Source organism: Suricata suricatta, chromosome 5, assembly GCF_006229205.1.
Source record: "Suricata suricatta isolate VVHF042 chromosome 5, meerkat_22Aug2017_6uvM2_HiC, whole genome shotgun sequence".
Taxonomy (NCBI): domain Eukaryota; kingdom Metazoa; phylum Chordata; class Mammalia; order Carnivora; family Herpestidae; genus Suricata; species Suricata suricatta.
In genome coordinates, this window is record NC_043704.1 from 60,216,813 (window position 1) to 60,225,027 (window position 8,215).

The window sequence follows — 8,215 nt, forward strand, 5'->3', positions numbered from 1 at the left end:
AGAGCGGGAGACACAGAATCCGAAGGAGCAGGCTCCAGGCTGAGTTGTCAGTACAGGGCCTGAAGCAGGGCTCAAACTCATGAACCGCGAGATCACGGCCCGAGCCAACGTTGGACATTCCACTGACTGAGCCACCCAGTCACCCCAACACATGCTTGCTTGTGAGCGGCTGTTGCATGCTATGATGGTGTGTCTCATTAGCTTCACTGTTCTGATTACAGCTATTCCGCAACTCCTGGTCAGCTGTGTGACAAATGAAGTTACTGGTTGCAAAGAGAATGGAGAGTTCCTAACTTGAAAGATTCAAATCTATTATCAACTCTACAAAAGTGCGAGGTTGAAAATCAAACAAAAACATGATTTTATTATTAGGTAGAATTTAAAAGCATTTTATTTATTATTATTAAGGTTACTTATTTAAGAGAGACAGCGTGCTAGCGGGGGAGGGACAGAGAGAGAGAGAGAATCTGAAGCAGGCTCTGTGCTGACAGCAGAGAGCCCCGATGCACGAACCGCGAGATCATGACCTGAGCCGAAGTCAGACACGAAACTGACAGCCACCCGGGCGCCCCAAAGCATGTTAAACCTACCACATTATCTTAGTGCAAAACTCCTCTAAATAAACAGAAATCCTTCAGCGTAAGCTTTTTTCTTTTGGTCAACTCATTACGTATGACATATATACAGAGAAGTGCTTGAATCATGTCCATGAATTCTTACAAAACGAACACACCATGTAATCAGGACCCACCAAAATCAGAGCATATTCAACACCCCAGAATTCCCCCACATGCTGGCCTCCTGTTGTAACACCCCCTTTCTTCCCATGGATAACTGCTGTCCTGACCTCAAAAACTAGTACCTCAGGTACTAGTTTTATGTTTTGATTTCTATATAAATGCAATCATATAGTATATGTTCTTTGTTTGGCTTCTTTGTTGTGTCTATAGAGTGTTTCATTGTGTGAACATGCAATTTGCTTATCCATTCTTCCAAAGTACCATTTAGGTAGTTTTCAGTTTGGGGCTATTGCAAGTAGTGCTGCTATGAACGTTTCGGTACGTCTTTTGGTGAACATACATGTATTCATTCGTGTACAGACCCACAAATGGGATGCCTACATCATTAGGTTTTCCTAATTCAACTTTGTACATGCTACCAAGATGATCACACAGGTTTACGTTCCCACATGGAGGACAGCTCTGGTTCCACATACTCACCAACACGTGTATTCTCTGTTCTCTCCATTTTAGTCCTTCGGGTAGGTCTGAAATGGTATCACATAGTAATCTGAATTTACATTTCCCTGGTGACTAGAAGCTAAGCATCTTTTTTATGTAGCAATGGGCCATTTCGTGAGGGGCCTGTTCAAGTCTTTTATCCATTTATCTATTAAGATCTGTCACTTTTTTTGTTTTTGGTTCGTAGTTCTTTATGTATTCTGGATACGAGCCCATTGTAAAATGTTTGTCATTCTTTATGTTCCTGTGCCTCTGCACTTTTATGACTTCTTATCATTTTGGTGACAAGGGGTGATCTACTTCCAGACTCACCTCCCGAAACTCTGGTTCAACCTCTTAACAGTTTCTCAGTCACATTTGCCTTCTTAAAGCAAGTGAGTCCCCACACTGTCTAGGACCACCTTGTTCGGCCAGTCATTTCTCCCTACTTTTCTTCTGGTTTATCTGTCTTTATGGTTCACATTTATTCATACCAACTTCCTGGTTCTGAATGAAACGTACGTATGTAAGGGAAAAGATATACAGACACTGGAAATCAGGAGGTCTGAATTTTTTCATTAAGTAGCAGTGTGACATTGGGCATATCAGTCACCTCTCTAGACTTCAATTTCCTCTTTTGTGTTAATGAGAGGGTTGGAATAAATGCCCAACATCCTCATTAATCCAAGAAGCTGCTTTAAACCCTACATCTGTAACCATAATTGGCATGTATATTATTTGCTCTTTAAAATACATCTTCTCTTGGGGCACCTGGGTGGCTCAGTTAAAGCGGCCAACTTTGGCTCAGGTCATGATCTCACAGTTTGTGGGCTTGAGCCCCACTTTAGGCTCTGTGCTGACAGCTCAGAGCTTGGAGCCTGCTTCGGATTCTGTGTCTCCCTCTCTCTCTGACCCTCCCCCACTCACATTCTGTGTCTCTCAAAAATAAACGTTTAAAAAAAGTCGTCTTTAAAAAAACTTCAGATACAGAGGCAGAATGTAGTATGGTGATTAAGAGTATGTTCTCTGGAATCAGTCTGCCTGGATTCAAAGTGTGTCCAGATTCGTTCACTGAGTGCTTCCTTATTTTGCAGAACAATGGCTTTTCAGTGACTTCTTGAACACTCTTTCCCCCCTTGGGTTCCTAAGAAGCCCGAAGCAGTTGCTAGTAGTGCCCCATCTAAGTCTCCTTGGCCATGACCACCGTTTCGGTGTGCAGCAGCCCAACCTCCCCCAACCACCTGCACCCGAATCTCTTTGCAGGGATTTTTGGTGGCCACCGGTGCCTGATCTACCTACATCCAAGTGCTGGGCATTGACTCTCCCAGTCTTTGTGGGAGAGTCCTTCACGGGATGACTGACAGGAGCTGGCTATCAATGACTGATTAAAGTACTCCAGTTCTTTTGGACCATCGGTGGGATAACTGAGGTGCATAATCTTCGGTTGCTCCCAGAATTCTCCAGCAGCATTGTGCTTCATAGTCCAAAGTGTTGACTTGCTTGGTAATGAATTTGTATTGGCTTCTCTCAGTTTTGTCTGAATTCTCTACTCCCCTACTGGTGTGTCCTGAGACTACATCCCAAATAAACTCCCTGCACTCAACTACCGGTCTCAGAGTCAACTTCTGGGGTAACCCAAACGAAAGGGAGACCCTTAAAACAATGTCCGTGGCATTTTATCACAGCCCACTTGGAAAAGTTGCTTTTCTTCTTTGTGCTCGTATATGGTAGCAATACATTAAAAGAATAACCCAAATCTATAGAGATATTACCATGTGGACTAAAACTTATGCAAACATTCTATAATGAATATGCTTTCCTATAGATTTTTAAGTATTTCTCTAGATAAACTTGACACTTCACAGGAATAGAGTTCGCACTGCTTCTCTACTCCCTTGGAAGTTAGCAATACATTTAAATATATAAAACCAGGGTGCCTAGGTGGATCAGTGGGTTAAGCACTCAACTTCGGCTCACGTCATGATCTCACAGCTTGTGGGTTTGAGCCCTGCATCAGGCTCTGTGCTGACCACTGGGAGCCTGGAGCCTGCTTTGGATTTGTCTCCCTCTTTCTCTGCCCTGCCCCCTCTCATACTCTGTCTCTCTCTCTCTCTCTCAAATATAAACATTACAAAAATTTTAAAAAATAAGCAAAATATGTCCCAACTAACATGTTGTTACATCAAATCTTAATTGATTCAGCTTGCAAAATCATGAATAACAAGGTGTAGTCATTTGCCAAAAATAGAAATGAGTACCACCAATCTCCTTTAATTTATAAGTGCATTTTTAGAAATGATTCCCTTTTTCAATTTAAAGTAATACTCAGAATGGCATGAGATTCTGTGTACTAAATTTCCAATCATACTGGTTATGATTATAGGACTTGTTTTAGTCTATACTGGGGATCCCAATTCACTTTCATGATCTTAAGGAACAGTCAATAAAGAAGGGGGAGAAATAAAAAGTTTTAAAGTTCATACTGAAAACATAAAATAAAAACACAAGGTAGAAAGCATTCTAGCAGACCCTGCCTCCCCCACACATGAAAAAATGTTAATTTAAATCCACTTTTTATTCTTTCATAGATTTTTAACAATTATCCACAACTTTTAACATAAAGATAGTGAGATCTCAAGGATAAGGAGGCAATATATATGGCCCCTTCTATTCCTTCTTCAGATGGAAGGAAATTTCCAAAGGGTACAATGTGTGAGATATAACACTGGAAAAATACATATGAAACTTGTTTAACTGGTTCCATTTAGGACCAGGCATAGCACAATAAATATAGAACGGCATCATCTTTTTAACAGCTTGTTGTAATTTTAACACGTTCTTCCTAAAGAAATACGATCAGTTACCAATTTGAAGTCCTCAACATACAGGTGACGGGACACGTAACAAGGAGTATCAGAGCATCTTCTGTCTCTAGCGTCTTCACAGCCACACAGCAGCATTCTCAAAGGGAGTAAAAATTACATTGCAAATTCAGAACGATAAGAAACAAACTTGGTCAAACTTTCCTCATCATATCATTCATTACTATCACAGTCTTGGTTTCCTGATAGGCTTCAGGTAGGAATAGAACATTTTTGAAATCCTTTTCAATTCCACTGGTCTTAGGGCCTCTGGCTGGAGGCCACATTGGAAGCAAACTGGTAAGCAGCACCATTAAGTCCACATTTCAATGAATCATTGCATAATTTTTGTATCCTCCAATATTTGGAAAAGTTAAAAGAAAAGCTGCATATGGAAGAATATCCATCCTGCACAGCAAGCCCCTCTAAACACATGCAATCTGCAAGGAATGAAACAAACTCTGCTCAATTCTCTCCTCTCCCTGACGGACCAAAAGAAAGACATACCTCAAAATTGAAGTAATATCCTGAGGCAGAAAATAAATACTTGATTTATGCTCTTACACTGGGTATTTGACATCGTTAGGCATGTTCACAACCGTCTCCTCTTCCCAAAGAGGAAGCAATGGTGGCAGCACTATTGGTCACAAAGTGTTAGTGAGAGACTGTTGCGATCAGAGCTGGTCTGCGGTGTGCCTTACACAAAGAGAGAACTTATTATTTTAAAACATAAACTTAAAAGACAATGAAATTATCTTTTTACCCACAGGACCCAGATTCTGTTACCAGCAGATAAAAGAATGTTCACCCCTATTAAACAGGATGGAAACTGCTATGCTATTGTTACAGATATTCTGAGAAGTCTTTTGAGCCAGTAAGCTGGCAACCTGGTTGTTCAAAAGTTCAGTGAGCAAACACACACGCAGACATGTGGCACACACCGTTCTCCTGTAAAAACATAGCCCCGCTCTGGCCCCAAGAGTCACTACAGTCCAGCTGGTCCTTAATGGTGCAAACAGCCTTTAACCGCTACTGAGTATCTTCTCTGTGGCATTTTACTGCCCATCGCACTGCCACATGATTCTTAGAAGCTTAGGCTTCTAAGATGTTTGGGGAAAAGAAAAAGGGTGTGATATGGATCAAGTTCCCGGTGATTGTTTTAAATGTGATTTTAAAAAGACTTTCCTAGTAATGTAGTAGTGTAGTCCTTGGTGCTGAATTTTTCATACTGAAGTAAAACATGCTTTAACAAGATGATGTTTCAGTTTGACCACCTGGCTCCTTTTCCACTGTTTTACGGGGTACGGATTCATGTACTGTGCCGAGTCCCACAAATGCCTGTTTTAAAAACAGTAGAGTTCCCAACAGTTTCCTATAAACATTCCTGATTTATACTGGGGGAAGCAATGCATATTCGGAACATTAATCATTCATGTTTTTAAAAAAGCAAGTATATCCTGCAAAGCAGCTACTTAGCAAAATGCTAAGCGACAAATAACCTTGCCACATAGATATGGAGTCATTTCACAAAGTACCTGTCAACGTGTACAGAAATCTGGCCTTCCATTCCAACTCTACTGCAAAGACAGTACATGCAGCAGTCTCGTGGGCAACTTAATGGCGACGAGGAAAGGGCAAACCTAGGACAAGGAGGGAGGTCCCCCCACATACGAGTTTACAGTAGTGTAGCCAGTATATGTCCTATTTACTACATTCACCACTTCGGAGAAAGGATCAGGGAGGCCGTTCAAACACTGGAACAAAGGAATGTTTGTTTTAGAGAAGACCCACCAGATAACAGGGGGACACGTGATAACACACACAGGCACTAGTCTCAAAGCTGCTCAACAAAGAAGCAGAGGGTTTGGAGATGAGAAATTTAGGAAAATATACACAGATGAGACACTGTTGAGGAAAGGAAGGAGGGAAGTCACAGTTCTAATCTTCAAGGCTACGAAATGCGTTCTGCATGTCTTCCAGAAGCTGTGCATAGTCAGCCTTGATCTTTGCCTCACCGTCTTTCACTGGATCCTGAAAACAGACATTACAGAATTCAGTTTACCTTCAAAAGAGAATTTTCAGAACAGGTAGTAACTTACCTATGTGTAATATATTTTCAGTATTAGGTTAAGTGAGGTACACTGCTAACACCTAGGCAGGAGTCAAAATTATCTTTATTTTCCTCTAAGAACAGAATGTATGAATGGAGTAATACTCCAACCTAACAGAAAGAAGACACAACTTTGGTTTTGTATTTTGCCTGCTAACTGTATTCAATGACCAAGAGATGACTTATCTTCAACAACATGCAAAATATGGGAAAATTATGCAGTACCCTATTGTAGATTCACTCAATAGCATATACATGATAGTGGAATTAAGACTGTGATCTCACAGGATCACATTGGGACAAGGGAAGTAAAATCTTAAAATGCATATTTTAAGTCCTTATGGGAAACAACTTAATTGAGCAGTATGTATAAATGAGACTTTAAAATATTTAAGCCCTGACTCAATCATTTCACTTCTGTGAAGATATAATAGGAAAACACACAAAACCAACGACATAAACCAGGCCGTCTATACCCACAACTAGAAACCTCCTATATACCTAACAATAGGCTAATATTACTCTCCAGCCACAAAATAAGCTACAGAAGAATATTTAATGACATAAAAAATTACTGAGATACTAATTTGATACAATGTGCATGTAAACAGAAAAGAGATATCACCTTGAATCAGACTACCAGAAATCACGGTATTCTTTATTGTTGTATATACATACATACATATTATAACACACACATATATATTTTTCCATTAATTTTGTTTTAAAGTTCCCCTGTTTATTTTGGGAGAGACAGAAAGGCACACGCAAGCAGGGGAGGGGTAGAGAGACGGGTATAATCTCAAGCAGGCTCCACACTGTCAGCGCGGAGCCTGACATGGGGCTTGAACTCACAAACTGTGAGATCGTGACCTGAGCTGAAACTAAGAGCTGCTCTATCAACTGAACCACCCAGGTGCCCCTTATTGTGTATATTTTTTATCCTCTTCCTATGAATGTATAATCTCATTTAACATATACTTAATATATGGCGTTATATAAGTTGTAAATATACAGTTACAGTGATTCAACACTTCTATATCCATTCCTCAGCGCTCATCATGGTCACAGGTGCACCCTTACTCCCCTTCACCTCCTGCAGCCACTCCCCCAGCCCGTCTCTCCTCTGACAATCACCAGCTTGTTCTCCATAGGAGTCATTTTATAGTTTGCCTCCTTTTCCCTTTGTTTGTTGGTTTGTTTTATTTCTTCAACTCCACATATGAGTGAAATCACATGGTGTTTTTGCCTTCCTCTAAATGACTTATTTCACTTAGCATTATACTCTCTCAATCCATCCAGGTTACAAGTGGCTAGATTTCACCCTTTCTTTATCCATGTGAATGTATAATTTTTAAAAATGAAATTTGGATCAAATTACATATAGAATTTTTTTCCAACCTGATATTTTTTCACTCATTATACCATAAACATTTGCTCAGCTCTTTGGATATTCTTTGAAAAAATGATATTAATGTCTTCATAATACTCTTGCTACAATGTACATGCCATACTGTACTGTTGATCCTGTTTACTCTTGAATGACTTTTAAAAAGTTTAATAAACAATCTTTTACATATATTCATATCAAAAGTCTCTGATTAGGTGCACCTGGGTGGCTCAGTCAGTTAAGTGTCTGCCTCTTGATTTTGGCTCCGGTCATGATCTCACGGTTTGTGAAATAAAGCCCTGGGTCAGCTCTGTGCTCCCAGTGAAGAGTCTGCTTGGGACTCTCTCTCTGTCTCTTTCTCTGACCTTCCCCTGCTAGTATTCTAACTTCTCTCTCAAAACGAAAAAACAAGATGTATTAAAAACAATTCAGGGGAGCACCAGGGCAGCTCAGTGAGTTGAGTGTCTGACGTGGCTTAGGTCATGATCTCGTGGTTCATGAGTTTGAGCCCCGCAACAGGCTCGCTGCTGTCAGTGTGGAGCCTGTTTCAGGTCCTGGGTCCCTTCTCTGAGCCCTTCTCTGCTTTCACTCTCTCAAAAATAAACAAGTATTAACAAAATTGCTTAACAAAAAG

At 40.5% G+C, this 8,215-nt stretch overlaps 1 long non-coding RNA gene across 1 annotated transcript in view; it reads right to left on the reverse strand.

The window, feature by feature from the left end:
* Positions 1–3,776: 3,776 nt before the first annotated feature.
* The window catches only part of LOC115291744, a 12,680-nt gene continuing 8,241 nt past the window's right edge, over positions 3,777–8,215 (reverse strand). Inside the window, exon 3 of the long non-coding RNA XR_003908646.1 lies at positions 3,777–6,112. This is a non-coding gene — a long non-coding RNA (uncharacterized LOC115291744). The remainder of the gene's footprint in view (positions 6,113–8,215) is intronic.